This window comes from Juglans microcarpa x Juglans regia, chromosome 8S (genome assembly GCF_004785595.1).
Source record: "Juglans microcarpa x Juglans regia isolate MS1-56 chromosome 8S, Jm3101_v1.0, whole genome shotgun sequence".
NCBI classification, from domain to species: Eukaryota; Viridiplantae; Streptophyta; class Magnoliopsida; order Fagales; family Juglandaceae; genus Juglans; species Juglans microcarpa x Juglans regia.
In genome coordinates this window covers 5582463-5605163 of record NC_054609.1, presented here as the reverse complement: position 1 = coordinate 5605163, position 22701 = coordinate 5582463, and positions in this window count along the sequence as shown.

Here is a 22701-nt window from a genome sequence, read left to right as displayed (position 1 = left end):
GGGCTCGATTCGGTGAGGAGGAAAGGGAGGTAAGGGTGCAGGAAGGCAGATCAAAGGTAGGGGTGGCCCGGCGAGGTGGTGGTGGTGGTGGTTTGTGATGGTGGGAGGGTGCGGCGGCGCTGGGCTGAAGAGGAGAGTAGATCGGGTGAGGGAGGGGCTATTTCGGGATGGAAGGAGGAGGCCGGAGATGTGGGGGCTGGGGGAGGTTCGCGCCGTTAAGGGGAGGCTGACGCTGGTGACTGTGTGGTTGCATTACGACGGCGTCGCTGTGGCCAAAGGAGAAGAGAGGGAAGAGGGAAGGGGGTTGTTGGCTGAAAGAGAGGGAGGGAGGAGAGAAATGAGAGGGAAAAGAGAAGAAGGGGTTTATATCTAGGATTTTAAATTTTTTTCACCAACCAATTTTGTCACTATTGAATGTATATGTCATTATAAAAAAATATTATTTATAAACTTTTTTTGATGATTTTAATTTTCTGGAAAAAAATCTTAAACTTTCACATATTAAAACCCATGACAAATAAGATTTTGTCCAATATAATTATTTGCAACAAGAATTTTCTAACGAATGAATTTGGTAACAAAACATAATTATTTGCTACCAAATACTATTCGCAGGAACTGTTAATTTTTCGTCACTAATTGATTTCGTCACTAAAGAATGCATGTCACTGTAAAAAAATATTATCTGCAAACTTTTTCTAATGAGCTTAATTTTGTGGGAAAAGTAAAAAAATATACAGTGCAAACTTTTTCTGATGATCTTAATTGGTAGGAAAATGCCTTTAATTTTCACAGATTGTAACTTGTGACAAATAGGAAATGGTCTAATATAATTATTTGCGGCGAGATTTCTCTGACGACGCGAATTTGGTGGCAAATTGTAATTATTTGTAATTATTTGCCATCAAATTGGATTCGCGGGAATTGTAAATTTTTTGTCACCAACTAATTCTGTCACTAATAAATGAATATGTCGTCGCAAAAAATATTATCTACAAATTTTTTCTAGGCTGGCTTAATTTTGTAGGAAATGTCTTTAATTTTCACAGATTAAAACTCGTGACAAATAAAATTTGGTCCAATATAATTATTTGCGGCGAGAATATTCTGACGACGTGAATTTGGTCCAATTCCGTCACTAATGAATGCATATCTTATCGTAAACATGTATTACCTACAAACTTTTTCTAATGAGCTTAATTTTGTAGGAAAAAAATCTTTACTTTTAACATATTGTAACTTGTGACAAATAAAATGGTCCAATATTGTTATTTGTGGCGAGAATCTTCTGACGATGTGAATTTGGTGGCAAAACATAATTATTTGTTATCAAATTGTATTCGCGGAAAAAATTTATGTCCCAAAAGCCACTATTTCTTGTAGTGGCGGTGGGTTGATGTTCCAAAGAACTCTAGCATGGGGGGGTTTTTATAGGCTTTCTATATATCATGTGGTCAATCTTGACCATTCAAAGTAAATATTAATTTTTACTTATTATATTATGGTGATCGATCAGAAAATATATACCAACATAGATTAATGATCTCGACATGCAATTAATTAGTTATTGTGTATTGGAAATGTCGATTTCAATCAAATCATGATTAGCTGTTAGATTCTATAACCCTTTTCTTTTGAAAAAAGAAACAAGAAGAAAAACCAATTTTATGAGCGTAGAATGTTCACATATAAGAATTGAAATAGAGATATATGCAGGCCGGCGATACAACAACCACAATTTCTTAGGAATATTAGACATATAAGTCAATAAAAAAAGTGAAATAGGGTCTATAAATATAAATGGTCCAGCATCCATGGCACATTAATCTTTAGCTTTTCGGCAAGTGGCTTTTCATGCACACATGGAAGAATCATCAAACAGTTGATGCGACGGAGGACAAGTTCCTGTAATAATGGGGAGCGCCCATAGTGGGCACGCTTCTATGCCTAGGCTATGTGCTTTGACAATGAAGTGGTTTTTTAAGCCACTTTATTCGTAAATTATGGCTTGACAATTAATCTGGTTTGTTTTTTTAGATAAAATGAGATAAGTTGAGATAAAAATTAAAAATTAAATAAAATATTATTAGAATATATTTTTTTTTATTTTTATTTTTAGATTTAAAAAAATTAAATTGTTTATTTTATTTTATGTGAAAATTTGAAAAAATTGTAATGATTAGATTAGATTAGTTGAAATAAATTATAAAAACAAACGAGGCTCAACCAGCCGAGAGATACAAATTGGAGGATTAATATGTAATCCCTTCCTTTTAGTGTAAAAATAGATTTTTTGGATAAGAAATATCTATCTCAAAAGGTGTTAGTTCATCCTAGTTTCGACATTTAGGCATACAAATATGTGAGTGTTGTCTTAATGTTTATCACGGGACACACTCCACCGCCAACGAAATTGGTTTCAGACAAATAAGTACACTCGAGAAAAACTCCGTGGAACAATTACACCTGATTCAAAATTTGCTGTTTTAGGTGTATTTTATAAGATCATACTCTTCTTCTAGAATATCTAACGCAAGTTGTTAAGCTTAATTCAACCATATTGTCCTTTTTAACATATTTATAAATTACACTGTGGTGCTAGAAATCTAGCTACCTATGAGAGCAATCGTTAAAATTAAGCTACTCTTTTAGTTTTAATAGAAAGATCGATTATGAGATAATTCGAAAGCATTAACAATAGAGAAATGATTTGGGTCTCGAATTCAGAATCTAAAAAATGTCCCGAATGAGATTTGTTTTTTTTTTTTTACCGAATAATTAAGAAAATATTTTTTAATGATATTGTGAATTTTTTATTTTTTTTAAAAATATTTTTTATGATTAAAAAAATATATGAAAAAAAAAATTATACTATTAGAGATATTTTTTGGATCCCGGGACTCGTAGCAGTACTCTTACCAATATATAAGTACTTTCATCCAATCAAAAAACGTCGTGACATTAATGTTAATATCATCATGTCATGATCCTATGATGACACCAAATTGTCAGGCATGACGTCACCAAACCGAACCGAAGTCGACTGTCTTTTGAACCCATTATCAGAGGATCGAATAAATTATAATGTCGTGCTAAAAATTTGGCCTGGCGATGACACCTATGATAAAACTAAAGCCTTTGCTTAGTTTTAATAGAAAAATTAATCGATTGTCTAAAAAATATCATACTCTCATCCAATCAAAGACATTCATCATGAAATCATAGCAAGTGGCATATATTAAATATTCATCAAGGAATATTTAACTTTATTTGATGCGATTACATATATTAATGACAGTGGATGATGAGGGCCGGTAAGTACATTTAGGAGAATTGAAGGGTGTTTTTTACAAGGGGGAGAGAATTGAATCATGATCTAGATCATCTCTTTTTTTCCTTTTTAAATTCGGAAGGATATTTAATTAAAGCTTTTTTTGGGGTAAAAATAGGTCAATTAAAAAATATAAAATGGCTGCCCAAATGAGTTAGATTTCAAGATTATTTAATTTATGAGAGATGTGATGCCATAGCGCAATATGAGCAAAGTCTATGCTTTGCAAATTATATATTGTTGTAAATAAATACTCTTTTTAAAAGAATTTATCAGTAAAACAAACTGAAGCCCTCATTACACATAATTATAGTTTAATCTCTAAAATAATGATGATATCTAATTTGACACCCAATAAACCCAATTAGTGATATATGTGACGCCCTCAAACCCTACTTGTAACGCCCCAGTGCCGGAGGTCCAAAGAGTTAACTCTTATTACTTATTATCAACTAGAATATCACAACTATAAAATCTAAAAAACTCCATAAATATTAATTCATTCGCTCAATCAAAATATCTATATTCTTTCATAGGGACAACAAAGAAATTCTCAATAAAATAAATTAAAAATTTTCTAAACACACGAAAATATCCTTAACTCATCATGAAATTACCCAAGTACCCTTGTATCTCAATAGAAATATCTACCAATTCACACAACAAATTGGTTAGTCGTCAAGCATGCAATTAATTTAATAATTAAGCAATAACATAAAATAAACAAAGTGCGTAACACCAATTTTGGTTACGAAGGGAAACCCTTTAAAAAACTCTTTAAAGATAAAACCCTATGGGGAAGCCAAACCCAGAAAAATCAATTTTATTATTTGAAAATCAATTACAAGTAAATCACAATTACAAAACCTTTGTAACTTGACCAGATAAACGACACGTTTGTCTTCTACTTTAGTAGCAGTCAGAACCTCTGATGATCTACAAATTATTGACTTCCCTCCTAGAACTCCAGTGGCTGAACCTCAACTCCGACACAGAGTATGCACACACTCAAAAAAAAAAAAAAACATAAAACACTAAAAAAATTCTCAAGAGAATTTTCTCACACTCAAGTACCACTCTCTGAGAGAAATTGTATGAAAATTCTCCAATGAATTTTCTCACCAAAATATGCACTGGAAAGTGTTCTAGAAAATATGCAGATTTGACTCTCTACAGATCCTATCCAAAAGGATTCTTTAAATAAACAATCTGAAAGAAGTTTTAGTTTCAGTAGGACTTTGTAGGAGGGGCGAGTCAGTCGCGAAGACGTCTCCTGACGGAATGATAAATCTTCTTTGTAGTAACAAATTTCAGTTCAACCTCTTCTCTGGATAAGTGCAGATTGTTTGGGACTTGTTTTTCACTCTTATGACTTATCTAAACAACCTCTAATACCTTCTAGATAAACATAAACTTGTTATAGATAATTTCAATAAATAATTTACATTCACCCAAAATTATCAACTTAATGATAAGATCAACTCTATCATTTTAGTCACATAATCCTATACAAACTTATCAACTTAGTTACCTAATCCTAACCAAACTTTTACATCTACACATCATATCAAAATAATAAAAAATAATCAATTTACAAACTATGACTCTCAAATAAGTACTTGTATCCTCGGGCACTTATTCTTCAACGAAAATCAAATCACTCTTAACACTGCCTACTCTTGCTCTCCAGCAGAACCGTCAAAATTATCTAAAAAATGTTTAGAGATAAGGGGTGAGTTATCAACAATTCAGTAAGCAGTGAACATATACTAGTATGTAAATATGATCATTTTTAGAAAATTTGGTATGCAAAAACAAAATATTTCATTTTCATATGAACATCTCAAAATGTAGTATCAAAAAATTAGAGAGATTTTTCAATCTTTTCATAATAAAAAATCAATTGTTCATATTCAAAACCCTTTGGAACAACATGATTGAGCATCTTCATCTTATCATATCATATCATAGCATCATATTAGAAGAAAGTCCATGTTTAACCCCCGTGGTAGGATTGTGCATTTTGTAGAATGCCAAGCAAAACATAAATTACCATGTTAACAAAGCGATTGCACTTAGAGCAGAGACCACAATAATATCTCGTAGTATGGCTAAAGGTCACTATTATATCCCGTGGTAGGGCAAGATATTAGAGCAAAACAGAATCAAAATCACTATAACAGAACCAAAATTAGAGTCAGAACAGAATCAAAAAGTCATGCCAAAGGTTTTTCAGATGTCATATCATATCAAAACAAAGTACTGAAATTCAGATCATTTCACATTTTCCAAAATAGATTCAGAACATCTTCACGTCACATGCAAATGTTATCAAATTTTCATATTCGCACATTTTTCATAGTTCAGAAACAAAATGCACAAAATTAGTTCATGTCTACACTAGTCATGACAAAAAAAATACTTTGACTTGTAAAAAATTTCATGCATATGCAAAACAAATAACAGAGGTCACTTCAAATTTCTTTTTATAACAAAACATGCATATTTTCTAACAATCAACCTCGTTTCATTTTCTTTTTATGCAAAATCTAGTACAAGAACTCTAATTATCTGAACATGTTAGCTTTTCAGAATTTCTTCAGAAAAGTGTAGAACTAAAACCAATCACCTATATGAAATAGTCACGTAACTTCCGTAAATTTTCAATTCACGTATTTTGATATTTAAACTTGGAATGCTAAAAGAAAATCGTCCTATTTTAATTCCTCAAAATCTAAAATTTTCATAAACCTAAATATCATTACTTCTCAAATTCACTAATAACCACTTAATTTCCCTAACTAAGATATAAACTCTAAATTATTTCTATAAAATAAAGTGCATGACTAACATATTTACTTAAATAAGACAAAGCCCATGTAAAATAATTCTCTAGTTTATTAATCACTTGACATAATTATAACAACATCTATTAAAATAAACAACGAAATTTCATTTAATAAAAATAGACCTAATTAGATTTAAAATGTTCAAAATAGAATTAAACACTCATTATTTATTACTAAAATCCAATTATAAAAATTTAATACTATGTAATATAATTTAAAACGTTCATTATTTTCTGTAATAAATACTTATCCTTAAAACAAGGCCCACGCAATGCCGAAACATTGGCCGCTTGGGTCAAACATCACTCACATGGTGTGAAAATATAGTATGTGCTCGCATGCTCAATAAAAGTGTATAGTTAATACGCAAGGGAGAAATAAAAAGGGATAGTTAGTTGATTCTAAGAGAACCAGAAAATGATAAGATTACATCACCACGCAAGATATCCATAAGCCACCAGTCTCCCAATTCTCGACATAAAATTCATATAGTCAATTGACAAATTAAAAGGAAAACACTAAACAATGCTATATAAGGGGAAAGGTACAAGTCTTCACTCCTCAGGTGGAGCCGATCCTCCAAGCTCAAAACTCTCTTCTGCATTAAAGTCTACGGTTTCGGTGAGTGGAACCGCAAGTGGGGAAACCTTAGTGAGATTTCGCAATCTCAGCAAAAAAAGCCAATAGAATGACACCCAAAAATACAAACACAGAACGATACAAACATTTCACAATAAAGGGGAAAATTGAGATCTTTTGGCATTACCAAAATTGTACCAAACCAATCTCCTTCTCTATAGTTCCAGAAGACCACACTCTAAAAAATCCACTTCTGCATTTTTAATGCATCCATTTGATTATGCATGCACCATAGTTTCCCCTATGGCCCATGCGCACACCCCGGCTCCCTTCGTCATACCGTGGGTAACGATCGTGCGTGTGACTTTGTAATAAGCAATGCCCAGCATGGCACCTGGCGCATATGTCACAAGGCATCCTCCAGCGTCTACTAGCAGAGAGCCCACAGACCTAGCACGAGAGCGTTACCGTCTCGTCTGAGCCAATTGTCACCCAACGACAACCCATAAGACATCAATCAATTTTACGCGCTTCCAAGTAACTAGACAAGCTCCGCTGAGATAATGCCCCAACTCGACTTGGGGTTGTGAACCACATAAAATCCATACAATCATTTTCATTACGTATGCACCCTGGTCTCCCCCATGAACCATGCGTACACCTTTGCTCCCTTCGTCACACCATAGGTAATGACCGTGCGTGTGACTTTAAAATGAGTGATGCCCAACTCCGTGCCCAATGTGTATATTACCAGGCATCCTCTAGATTCCTCAAGAGAGGCCACATAGTCAGCACGAGAGCGTTACCGTCTTGTATGAGCCCGTTGTCGCCGACAACCCAAGAGACGTTACTCAGTTTTATACGCTCCAAAGTGACTAGAGGAGCTCCACCACGATAATGCCCTATCTGGACTTGGGGTCGTGATCAACATAAAGTCCATACAATCATTTTGGTTACGCATGCAACATGGTCACCCCTATGGACCATGCGACCACCCTGGCTCCCTTCGTCACACCATGGCTAACGACCGTGCATGTGAGTTCATAATGAGCGAAGCTTAGCTCCACACTGGTGTGTACGTAACCTAGCATCCTCTAGCCTCCACCACCAGAGAGGCCACGTAGTTGGCACGAGAACGTTACCTTCTCATCCGAGCTTGTTGTCGCTCGGGGATAACCCAGGGGACGTTACTCAGTTTTACATGCTCTTGAGTGACCAAAGGAGCTCCACTGAGATAATGCCCCATCTCTACTTGGGGTCGTGATAGGCACACCCCAAAAAAATTGCATTAGTCTTTTTACTCCAAAAATACAGTTTCCAAATTTTACAGCAAAGACATAAAGAAGAGCATAGTTAATATGATAAAGATAAATAATGAAAATTAAAAATACAAATGTATGAACAGACAACTATTGGATGACATAGGAATAAATACATCAACCAATGGTAGAACAACACAGATTAATATATTCACAAGTAACAACTACATGCGATTCCTAACGCTTTACTAGGCCCTCGGCCAACAATTGCAATACCAACTACAATATTATATCCCAACACTCCACAAGTCCCTCGGCCACTTATCCAATCCCATAAGTGTGCATGTGTCATGTGGTCAATTGCAATACCAACTACAATATTATATCCCAACACTCCACAAGTCCCTCGGCCACTTATCCAATCCCATAATTGTGCATGTGTCATGTGGTGGCATCGCACAATGACAGTTGTGCGGATCTGGACAAAATTGGGAGATCTACGACTGTGAAAATATAGAAGTGGCAGATCTAATGTGACAGAGGATGGATAGAGGGAATCTCATGGTGGACTCTGCTCCTAAACAAGTTGATACGCAGGAGATAGACAACCAATTGACACCTACCAGTAAGGAAATTTTGTTGATAATTAATTATATTTCAATACTTTGAGGACTGTATTTAATAATTTTAAAAATATTAGTTGATGCCTTGTCACGTTGCAGACATGGCTTAACACGTGGCCTCACTCTGGAAAGAAATAGAAGGCATGGAAAAATCAAGGTCAACATTCTTGATAATTTCACTAGAGGAGTAAATGATAGTGCAGCAGTGCTTTCCTCCTATGTCGGCACACTAGTCCGAGCTTATGCCTCATTTTATGTGCGATCATAGAGAGATGTTCCGAATGTGGTTAAGGATCACATTCGAGGTCGTGTACTGGTGAGTTTATATATGAACAAAATTTTTTTTTAAAGATGTTTTGATTTCATACTTTTGACATAATTCACTTCTTAAGATGAATTCAACCTCAATTTTGGCCGTAGCGAGGATATGCGAGTTGTGAATGAGTTGATGGCCACATTATTTCGGCATCACAAGGGACGATTTCATGACCACTTCAAGAAATTCAAGACATTGGAAGAGGTTGTTAAGTCTCATTTTCAAAAAATGAAGTTCGAAAATTGGAGGAAGTGTTATGATCTTTTTGCAAGTCTAGATTATCAGGTATTCTAGATTTATTCCCTATAACTTATTTACATCTATAATGGTTTCATATATTATATTTAATATTTTTAATTTCTCCTGTAGAACTTAAGTTCTATCAATGTACAAAATAGAATGGCTTTGACAATTCACCATCGCGCTGGTTCCAGGTCCTTCAAACATCTTGTCAATAAAATGGTAATTAATAACATATTTTTTATCATATTTTCTTATTTAAGTACTAACATTATTTTTTAAAATGACTAATGTGGCTTTGTTAGAAACGTGATGATTCTGAAAATTTCTCCATCATTCATTCATGTCTATGCTGCTACTCACCCTGATGAGCACATTGAGTGGGTTGATCCTATCACTATAGATAATTACATAAATGAGGTTATTTTCTGTAAATAAATTATGCAACATGTGAATTCATATTATGTTTGATTACTCATTTATTCTAATATGTTACTTATTTTGTGTTTTTGTCGTAATTGTAGGAAAAAATAATTATGATCCAATCAGCATTTGAGGAATCCTCTCCTAATAACATCAACATATTCACACAAGTGGTTGGGAGCAAGTCAGGTTTGATAAGAGGTTTGAGATGTTCTTTCAAGCGTGTCGGTTCATCCACTACGACCTCGACCGTGGAAGTTAATAATCTTACTAAAGATTTAGATGTAGCACGCTAAGAAATTGAGCAGATGAAGTTGAGACAGCAGGAGTTGGAGTCTTTATTATCACAACAAACTGATTTAGAGACGCATTTGCAGAAGCGACAAAAAGATCAAGAGAAGAAAATACACATTAAAGTCCAAGTGCAAATACAAAGGGAGATGATGGTCTAGATGAAACGTATTATGTCATTCAGCATGATCACGGTGAGTAAGAAAAGAAGAAAAAATGAATATATCATTAGCATTATTAGAAATTTTCATTGTCTATTTTTGCAACTCTATAAGACATTATTAGTTGTTATATTTATAGTGTAATATGAAACAATTTGTATGCCTTTTAATTTTATGAAATTATTATTTCTGGTCAGAACGTTCGAATGTAAAGATCAAACGTTCGAACATGGCTTCACGTTTGAACCAACGTTCAAAGATAATACCATCGAATTCCAACAGAACTTTTGAACGTAAGGCACTACATTCAAACGTTTCCATACACAAACGATCTAAACGTTTGAATGATTAGAATAGATACGTGCATATGACAACCCGACATCCAAAAGTTAAAAATTGTACGTTGCTTCTCCATTAACATCCAAATGATACATTCAAGCATCTCCAGGCAAACGTTCAAACGTAAATATTAATCGTGCAAAGCAAAAATAACGAACTTTTAATTTTTTACATTCGAATGTTAATTGGTCGGGTTAACGTTTGAACATCGGTTTTTATGTGCGAAATTTTCTTCCCGTCACAGATTATAACTGTCACAAAAAACATCACATTCAAATATTACATCTCACGGAAGACTTCCAACCGTCACAAAAAGTTCAACCGGTAAACCGTCACAAAAAATTTTGTGACACCTTTTAGGTGACGGTCTCAAACCGTCACAAAAAAGTATTTGTGATGATTTGCTTATTTTTTGTGATGGTTTTGTCCGTCACAAAAGCCAAAATCTGTTGTAGTGGCTAGAACCATTTGTTGAGTATAAAGCTCAACAATTGCATCTTATGGAAAATGAGGCAGCTTATAGGCTTGCTTCTTGTTCTTGGAATGTTGAGAATATTAAAATGCGCATTACAACAAATTAGTCTTTTCCCACGAGTGATTTTGTCGCATTTAGTCTATATTTTTTTCCAAAATATTTTTTTCCCACCATTTCAAATCGTAGCTGACTCCTCAAAAATGTGCTGCAACTTATAGTACTTAAAAGCTACGAGGGAAATATATGTCAGAAATACTCTTTTGCTGACGATTCTTTTCTTCACAAAAGTGGAAACTTTCATCGCAAAAAGTATGCCAACCATTGTTAACAAGGTTCGAAATACTTATCTGTCGTGATGGAAATCGCAGGAAATATGCATTTGCAACCAAAAAAAATTTCCGACGAGTTATGTTCGCTGAAAATAGTCTTTTATGAATTAAAAAAAATATACTAGTAGAACAGTATTAAAACCTTATACATAAAATCCAAAAAATGTGAATAATATAATACCAATCCACTAACATCAGTAATAATATATTATGCACTTAAGTAGAGCTGAAAACAAAAGAATCGCAAAGTAAAACTGGAAAAGCTTATACCTACAGAAAAGTAAAACTAGAAAAGTTTACAACTACATTTGACCACATTGACTAAGTACACATATGTGGAAATCTCTAGGCTTACAAAGAAGAGACAACATAAAACTGGAAAAAAAAACTACTCTGAACATAAATTAGATTAATGAAGTACTTTAATTACCGGGTTGGCCCACCTTGATCCCTCTCATATTCCCACTTTGATTGCTAGTTACCAATTGGTGCAGCCCTTACATACAAAAAAAGAAAAATAAAACCAGAGACCATTTTAATTAAAAAACTTAATCACAATAGGTGTAAAACTTTCAAATTAGCTTTATTGATGTTCAATTGACATTGACCATCCAACATCAAAAGTACGAATATAAGATATGGACTAATATACAAGACATAAACATGCACAAATTAGCATCTAAAACCAAATAAGAGGGAAAAAAAAAGCTAGCAACTATTAATTTCAATGATTAAAACTACCCAAGCCACAACTTTAATCAGTAGGATTTTTTCCCATTCCAATCTCGATTATCAGAGCACAAGACATCATTACAAGAAAAACTAGCACAATACGAAATTAGGCTTAAGAGGGTTGCTTTACTGCAAGTGATTAACTTTACTTTAGATTTTTATCCATTTCTCGGCTATGATCAATTTGAGTCTAAAACCTGTATTGCAGAGATCTACTTCCACTACTAAGGACAGAGTAACTAAGATCGGATCACAATGAAAAGCATGCAAGTTTGTTTCTATGTACACAACATCATGTCATCATATTCAACTAATCATTCATAATATATACATATTCAACTAGCACAATCAGAGCACATTCTTCACATATGCAATTTACAACATAGCATAGCTTATCAAATATGCATGAAATACATTTAACAACATTAACAAAACTGATAATAATTCATTAAGCCATAGAAGCTTACCTTGTTTTGAACTAGCAATGGTTCTACAAATTTCTTATCCACAATAAAGATTTCATCTGCACAATTCACCACACAATAAAGAATGACTGTGATAGAACTACAAAAACAAAATGGGTGGCGGAGGGGAAGCAGAACCCAAAATGGGCGGTGGAGGCCGTGACACACGTAGGAGAGGGAGAGAGAGGTATACACAGATCTGAGAGGAGATGGGACTCGGGCAGGCCAGGGGGGAGCAGGGGGTACCGGTGGATGGCTGGTAGCCTCAAGGAGATGGTACGGCAGCCGCTGGGTGCGGATCTGGGCAGTGTGATGGTATAGAACTCATGTAGGGAGGGGGCTTGATTCGGTGAGGAGGAAAGGGACGTAGGGGTGCGGGAAGGTAGATCAAAGGTAGGGGTGGTCCGGCGAGGTGGTGGTGGTGGTTTGTGATGGTGGGAGGGTGCGGCAGCGCTGGGCTGAAGTGGAGAGCAGATCGGGTGAGGGAGGGGCTATTTCGGGATGGAGGGAGGAGGCCGGAGATGTGGGGGCTGGGGGAGGTTCGCTCCGTTAAGGGGAGGCTGACGCTGGTGACAGTGTGGCTGCACTACGACGGCGTCGCTGTGGCCAAAGGAGAAGAGAGGGAAGAGGGAAGGGGGTTGTCGGCTGAAAGAGAGGGAGGGAGGAGAGAGAGAAGAGAAATGAGAGGGAAAAGAGAAGAAGGGGTTTATATCTAGGATTTTAAGTTTTCTTCACCAACCAATTTTGTCACTATTGAATGTATATGTCATTGTAAAAAAATATTATTTATAAACTTTTTTTGATGATTTTAATTTTCTGGAAAAAAAATCTTAAACTTTCACAGATTAAAACCCATGACAAATAAGATTTTGTCCAATATAATGATTTGCAACGAGAATTTTCTAACTAATGAATTTGGTAACAAAACGTAATTATTTGCTACCAAATACTATTCGTAGGAACCGTTAATTTGTCGTCACTAATTGATTTTGTCACTAAAGAATGCATGTCACCGTAAAAAAAATATTATCTGCAAACTTTTTCTAATGAGATTTTTTTTTTTTTTTTTTTTTTAAAGAGTTAAGGCCACATGTTCAAGAGTGACCCCTTCCCAAATTTATTAATAATAAAAACCCTCACTTGTGGCGGAGGAATACCATGAAAACAAAACAAGCATATCAGAAAAAAATACATAACAAGCAATATGCCACAAAAACACCCAAAACTCCCCAAAATAAAACTAAAAATCAACAATGATATAAAAGCCCAACGACTCAAAGACCTCTCAGATAAGGTAATGACAATTTATCCGTGCGAAGCAATCCTTTCAAATACTTTATAACTCTCAACAAAGAACGCCAAACATAAGTCAAACCTTGAGCTCCCATTTTTGCTAAATAATCCGCCGGTGCATTTCCTTCTCAATAAATATGAGTTATGCCATAATCTCCACCTTCAAACTTCTAATGAGCTTAATTTTGTGGGAAAAGTAAAAAAATATAATGTGCAAACTTTTTCTGATGATCTTAATTGGTGGGAAAATGCCTTTAATTTTCACATATTGTAACTTGTGACAAATAGGAAATGGTCTAATATAATTATTTGCGGCGAGATTTTTCTGACGACGCCAATTTGGTGGCAAATTGTAATTATTTGTAATCAAATTGGATTCGCGGGAATTGTAAATATTTTGTCACCAACTAATTCTGTCACTAATAAATGAATATGTCGTCGCAAAAAATATTTTCTACAAATTTTTTCTAGGCTGGCTTAATTTTGTGGGAAACGTCTTTAATTTTCACAGATTAAAACTCGCGACAAATAAAATTTGGTCCAATATAATTATTTGCAGTGAGAACTTTCTGGTGACGTGAATTTGGTGGCAAAATGTAATTATTTGCTACCAAATAGTATTCGCAGGAGTTGTAAAGTTTTTGTCACAAGCCAATTCCGTCACTAATGAATGCATATCTTATCGTAAACAAGTATTACCTACAAACTTTTTCTAATGAGCTTAATTTTGTAGGAAAAAAATCTTTACTTTTAACATATTGTAACTTGTGACAAATAAAATGGTCCAATATTGTTCTTTGTGGCGAGAATCTTCTGACGATGTGAATTTGGTGGCAAAACGTAATTATTTGTTATCAAATAATATTTGTGGAAAAAATTTCTGTCTCAAAAGCCACGGTGGGTTGATGTTCCAATGTTTGTTTCTCAAGCCATTTGGCTTGACAAGAATAGTTTGTAATGGCTGTTATGACCTTATTAATGAATGGTTTGTTATTAAAAAAAAAAACCCTAATTACCAGTTTTCTGCAATTTGTTAAATCATCATGATCCCCTTGCACCCATAATTTGCTGGCGATCAAAAGCATGATAGACTAGGACTAATATTTAATTAGTACTACTAGACACGTCCATTAACGAAAACCCACATGGAATTAAGCATGCATGGCATATAACTATGCTCACACAAAGAAGCTAGCATTGCTTCTTCATACATTAAAAACCCAAAACACATACAAGCACGTACGACACCTTGCACACAATTAAGGAACTGGCCGCCTTTTGGTTTTAGGAAAAACATGTTATTGGACATACGGTACTAAATTATATGGATTGGCTATCAATTAGTAGGGGATATGTATTGATGTTTCTTGGCATACTGGATGAGAACTTTGAGCTCCTCCCCACTGACCAATCCATCTCCATTAGCATCGACATGGCAGAGCGCTCGATTGGCTCTCCAGCCAGGCAGATGAAGACCGAGGGATTGGAAGGCAGCCTTTAACTCTTCCTTGCTGAGACCACCGTCGTGGTTAACATCGTATTTCTTAAGAATTTCTAGTAACTGCTTCTCAGTTAGAGGTCCTCCCTTGGATACATGACGAGCCATGTTATTACGAAAAGATGGCCGGCCGGAACTGGGTGCCAAAGGTAAATAAATTTATAGACCTGTATTGGTATGATTTCCAAATAACTCTAGCATGGGGAGTTTTTATAGGCTTTCTATATATCATGTGGTCAACGACCATTCAATCAAATGGTCATGCAATTTGTTCTTGTGTATTGGAAATGCCGATTTCAATCAAATCAAGATTAGATGTTAGATTCTATAACCCTATTCTTTTGAAAAAAGAAACAAGAACAAAACCCAATTTTATAAGCGTAGATTAATGTTCACATATAAGAATCGAAACAGAGATATATGCAGGGAGATTAAAATAAATATGTATAAAAAAAAACCCACAATTAACTAGGAATATTAGACATATAACTCAATAAAAAAAATTAAAAAAAAAAGGGAGAAGAAGATCAAGTGAGATGGGGTCTATAAATGGTCCAATATCCATCGGACAAAAATCTTTAGAGCACTCCCAATGGCTTTTGTATTATACAAAAAATGTAAATAATTTGAAAATTTGTTTTAACACGAAGCTCCATCCGGTTATGTAAAATGAATTGTAAAATACAATTAGCTACAGTACTCCGCTACATGTAGCGGAGTACTGTTCATCCTGTAAAATTTTTTTTATTGTTGATATTTCATTTACTCTCTCATTTTTACTTACTTTGATTTTATCATGTAAGCAAATTCTTTTTATTGTTTATCATTTAAAATACGTATATTTCATTTTCTTCTAAAAAATATCTTGGAATTATTTTTAAACCAATTTTTTCATATTTGATTTTATTTTTAATTTTTATTGGCTTATATATTTTTGTTTTACGTGTATAGGACTGAATTATTTTACATTGTATATAAAAATAAATTGCAAATATAAAAAATTTACGGATATTGTAAATTTTTTGGTAGAAATGATATATTTAAAAAGAATATTTAAATGATATAGAGAAAAAATAGATAAGTTAATGGATGACATATTGTAAAAGTTAGTATGTAAAATAGAAAAAATGAGTTTTGGTGATTTATTTTAAAGGATAAGATAAATAATCTATTGGGAGTGCTTTTAGCTTTTCGGCAAGTGGCTTTCCATGCACACATGGAAGAATCATCAAACAGTTGATACGACGAAGGACAAGTTCATGTAATAATGGAGACCACCCATAGTACGAGTGCGCACGTCTTCTATGCCTAGGCTTTGTGCTTTGACAATGAAGTGGTTTTTAAGCCACTTTATTCGTAAATTATGGGTGGATATTTAAGCCCAGCCAGCCGAGAGTTACAAATTGGAGGATTAATATGCAGTCCCTTCCTCGTTAGTGTAAAGATAGATTTTTTGGCATGGATAAGAAATATCTACCGTGTTAGTTCTTTCTAGTTTCGACATTTAGGCCAGCATACAGACTTATGAGTGTTGTCCGGGTGTTTATCATGTGACACACTCCACCACTAATGAAAATGATTTCAGACAAATAATACTCGTGAAAAACTCCATGGAACAACAACATCTGATACAAAATTTGCTATTTGAGGTGTATTTTATAAGATTAAACTCTTTTCTAGAATATCTAACGCAAGTTGTCAATCTTCAAGCATATTGTCCTTTTTAACATATTTATAAATTACACTGTGGTGCTAGAAATCTGAGCTACGTCCTATGAGAGCAATCGTTAAAATTAAGCTACTCTTTTAGTTTTAACAGAGAGATTATCAGATGATTCGAAAGCATTAACAATATAGTACTTTCATCAAATCAAAAAACGTCGTGACATTAATTTTAATATCATGTCATCCTATGATGACACCAAATTGTCGGGCTTGACATCACCAAACCGAACCGAAGTCGATTGTCCTTAGAACCCATTATCAGCGGATCGAATAAATTATAATGTCGTGCTAAAAATTTGACCTGCCGATGACACCTATGATAAAACTAGAGCGTTTGCTTAGTTTTAATAGAAAAATTAATCGATACTCTAAAAAACATGATACTCTCATCCAATCAAAGGCACACACCTTGATATTATGTGACAGGAAAGGAATAACACACGCACGTACATGGGAGTAATTACTAATAATCTACAGGATCTCTAGCATGTGGAGTGATCTAACATCAAGTGCTCATGAAACATATCTAGATGCAAATATTACCAACATAAAAGAATATTTGTAATAAAAATATCAGATCATATAAAGTTTTCTATCATCATGAAATCATAGCAAGTGGCATATATTAAATATTCATCATGGAATATTTAACTTTTATTTGATGCAATTACATATATTAATGAGAATGGATGATGCGGGCCGGTAAGTACATTTAGGAGAATTGAAGGGTGCTTTTTCCAAGGGGGAGAGAATTGAATCATGATCTAGATCATCTCTTCCTTTCCTTTTTAAATTGGGAAGGATATTTAATTGAAGCGTTTTTTTGGGTAAAAATAGTTCAATTAACAAATATAAAATGGCTGCCCAAATGAGTTAGATTTCAAGATTATTTAATTTATGAGAGATGTGATGCCGTAGCGCAATATGAGCAAAGTCTATGCTTTGAAAATTATATATTGTTATAAATAAATACTCTTTTTAAAAGAATTTATCAGTAAAACAAACTGAAGCCCTCATTACACATAATTATAGTTTAACCTCTAAAATAATGATGATATCTAATTTGAAACCTAATGGACCCAATTAGTGATATATGTGACGCCCTCAACCCCTACTTGTAACGCCCCAGTGGTGGAGGTTCGAAGAGTTAACTCTTATTACTTATTATCAACTAGAATATCACAACTATAAAATCTAGAAAACTCCATAAAATATTAATTCATTTGCTCAACCCAAATATCTATGTTCCTTCATAGGGATAACAAAGAAATTCTCAATAAAATAAATTAAGAATGTTTCGAAGACTCGAAAATATCCTTAATTCATCATGAAATTACCCAAGTACCCTTGTATCGCAGTAGAAATATTTACCAATTCACTCAACAAATTGGTTAGTCGTTAAACATGCAATTAATTTAATAATTAAGCAATAACATAAAATAAACGAAATGTATAACACCAATTTGGGTTACGAAGGGAAACATTTTAAAAAACTCTTTAAAGGTAAAACCCTACGGGGCAGCCAAACTCATAAAAGTCAATTTTATTATTTGAAAATCAATTACAAGTAAATCACAATTACAAAACCATTGTAACTTGGCTTTCTTATTTGACCAGACAAACGATCCGTTTGTCTTCAACCACAGTAGCAGCCAGAACCTCTAGCGATATTCAAACTATTGACTTCCCTCTTGGAACTTCAATGGTTGAACATGATCATGTCAACTCTGATATGGAGTATGTATACATTTAAAAAAAGAGATAAAACATTAGAAAAATTTTTAAGAAAATTTTCTTATACTCAAGTACCACTCTCTGAGAGAAACAGTATGAAAATTCTCGAAGGAATTTTCTCACCAAAATATGCACTGGAAAGTACTTTAGAAAATATGCAGATTTGAATCTCTATAGATCCTATCCAATAGGATCCTTTAAATAAACAATCTGAAAAAGGTTTTAGTTTCAATAGGACTTTGCTGGCAGGGCGAGTCTGTCGCGAAGATGTCTCCTGACAAAATGTTGACACCCGCGATAAATCTTATTTGTAGTAACAGATTTCAGTTCAACATCTTCTCTGGATAAGTGCAGATTGTTTGGGACTCATTTTTCACACTTACGATTTATCTAAATAACCTCTATTACCTCCTAAATAAACTTAATCTTCTTATAGATAAAGTCAATAAATAATTTACATTCATCCAAAATTATCAACTTAATGATAGGATAAACTCTATCATTGTAGTCACCTAGTCCTAGTCAAACTTTTACATCTACACATTATATCAAAATAACTGAAAATAATCAATTTACAAACTATGACTCAAATAAGTACTTGTACACTCGGGCACTTTTTCCTCAACGAACATCAAACCTCTCTAACACTGCCTACTCTTGCTCTCCAGTATAACCATCAAGATTATCTGAAAAACGTATGGAGATAAAGGGTAAGTTATCAACAACTCAGTAAGTAGAGAACATATATTAGTATGTAAACATGAGCCTTTTTAGAAAATTTGGTATGCAAAAACAAAACATTTTATTTTCATATAAACATCTCAAAATGTAATATCATAACATGACTGAACATTTTCATCTTATCATATCATATCATAGCATCATATCAAAAGAAAGATCATATTTAACCCCCATGGTAGGGTTGCGCATTCTGCAGAATGCCAACCAGAATATAAATCACCATGTTACCAAAGCGATTGCACTTAAAGTAGAGACCACTATTATATCACGTGGTAAGGTCAAAGGTCACTATTATATCTCGTGACAGGGCCGGAGGATACTATTGTATCATAAGACAGGGCCAGAGGTCACTATTATATCCCGTGACAGGGCAAGATATCTGAGCAAAACAAAATCAGAATCACTATATCAGAACCAGAATCAAAGTCAGAATAATATCAAAAGTCATGCCAAAGGATTTTTAGATACCACATCATATCAAAACAGAGTACTGAAATTCAGCTCATTTCACATTTTTCAAAACAGATTCAGAACATCTTCACGTCACATGCAAAAGTTATCAAATTTTCATATTCACTCATTTTTCATAGTTCAGAAACAGAATGCACAAAATTAGCTCATGTCTACACTATTCATGACAAAAAAAACATTCTCTTATACAAAATTTCATGCATATGCAGAACAAATAGCAGAGGCCATTTCAAATTTCTTTTCATAACAAAACATGCTTATTTTCCAACAATCAACATCGTTTCATTTTCTTTTTATGCAAAATCTAGTACACGAACTTCGCTTATCTGGACTTTTTAGCTTTTTAGAACTTCTTCACAAAAGTACAGAACAAAAATCAATCACTTATAACAAATAATCACGTAACTTCCGTAAATTTTCAATTCATGTATTTCGATATTTAAACCTGGAATGCTGAAAGAAAATTGTCCTATTTTAATTTCTCAATACCTAAAATTCTCATAACCGTAAATATCATTACTTCTCAAATTAATAACATCCATTAAAATAAACAACAAAATTTCATTTAATAAAAATATACTTAATTGGATTTAAAACGTTCAAAAACGTTTATTATAATAATAACAATAATAATAATAATAATAATAATAATAATAATAAAAGCCCAACGTAGAACCAGCCAAAAGACATGGGTATTTTAGGACTTGATCATAAACGTGCATGGGCTCTTTGAGGAAAGTTGGAATCAAAAGCCTTCTGAAACTATAAACAGCCCAAACTAGACTTTACGTGCAAACCGAAAAGTGATTGCCATACTGAGAGAGAAGCGAACAATGACAGCGCAGGGAGAGGGGCTGAGGTTGACGGTGGTAAGTACGTCGGCAGAGCAGGCACTGAGAGAAAGAGAGAAAGTGACGAGAGAGAGAAAACGAAGAGAGAGATGAGAATGAGTGAACACATTGAGAGAAAAGGGACGGAGAAGCAGTGGGAACGTTCGACAATGGCTCACTGTGAGGGACAAGGCGGATCTGAGGTGACTCGAGGCTGACGAGAAGGTGACAACCGGTAGATTTTGTGGCTAACCAGATTATTTTTCCGTCGTACGGTGGTGATCAACCGAGTTTATGGTCTTCTCGGTTTTGCTCTATTTCGGGAGTGGGAAAACAGGGGACAATTGGCTGAGTATGGGGTATGGTGGTGCATGGAAGCAAAGAGGAGGAGCTGCACAATGGGCTCTCACATGGTGGTAGTGGTTTACGGTGGAGGGATTCTGGCTCACGGGTGATCTACTTCGAGGGTGGTGCAAAGACTACTTCTGGGGGCTAAAACGTACGGGTTAGTTATGGCTTCGTGTGGGCTGGTTGTGGCATCGATTTTACGAGGAGATGGAGGTTGGGGGCTTGCGATGCAGCAACAGTGCTCATTGGTCCCATGCGATGATGACTGAGTGCTGCAGGGACAGCGACAGACAGTGGTTGGCAACTACCTCAACGATGGTGCAACGTGCATGCGTTCAGTCAGGGTTTCGGTGATGGTGGTCTTGCGAGAATTGGAGGGGTTCACGTCATATGGTGGTGGGAAGAAAAAGAAAAGAAAAACTGGTGGTCTTGCTGCATGGCTGAGGCTTAAGGAGAAAGGATTGTAACTGGTAGCAAAACTACTGCGACTAGGGTAGCAAAGGAAACCAATAGGTAGTTTGGTAGAGGTGCACGACAACCCTAGATTAGGAAAAAATGAGGTTTTGATGAACGTCCAAAATCATGCGTGTATACATATATATATATATATATATATATATATACCAACTGCCATAAACCCTAGTGGGGTAAAGACGTGCATGGTGGGTCACCCCAGTTTGGAGCAACTGGGTGTGCGTCCTGGGGTGATCTGGTAGGGCCCATTCTAAGAATTTAGACCCACGCCTTAAAACTCTACAAAAATAAAACTTGTGGGCTTTGGGTCCAATTCAAAAAGGAAAAAAAAATTGGGCTTAGTACTAGGACATCGTGTTACACTACTTGCATTCAAGCGGGAGTCGCAATGCTGGAACGTTAGCCGCTTGGATCAAGCATCACTCGCATAGTTTGAAAATATAGTATGTGCTCGCATGTGCAATAAAAGTGTACAGTTAATTCGTAGTAGAGAAAAAAAAGGGATAGTCGGTTAATTCTAATAGAACCAGAAAATGATAAGATGACATCACCACCCAAAATATCCATAAGCCACCAGTCTCCCAATCCCCGACATAAAATTCATACAGTTAGCTGACTAATTAAAAGGAAAATACCAAACAATGCTATATGAGGCGAAAGGTACCCAAGTCGTCACTCCTCAGGCGGAGTAGATCCTCCAAGCTCATAATCGTCCTCTACATTAAAGTCTATGGTTCCGCAGAGCAGAACCGCAAATGGTTCTGCAGAGCAGAACCGCAAGTGGGGACACCTTAGTGAGATTTCACAATCTCAGCAAAAAAAGCTAATAGAATGACAGCCAAAAATACAAACACGAAAAAATATAAACATTTCATAGTAAAGGGGAAAATTAAGATCTTTCAGCATTATCAAAATTGTACCAAACCAATCTCCTTCTCTATAGCTCCAGAAAACCACACTCTCAAAAAATCACTTTTGCATTTTTAAAGCATCCATTTGATTACGCATGCACCATGGTCTCCCCTATGGCCCATGCGCACACCCCAACTCCCTTCGTCATACCATGGGTAACGACCGTGCATGTGACTTTGTAATAAGCGATGCCTAGCTCGCCGGCCAATGCATATGTCACAAGGCATTCTCTAGTGTCTACCAACAAAGAGCCCACAGAGACGG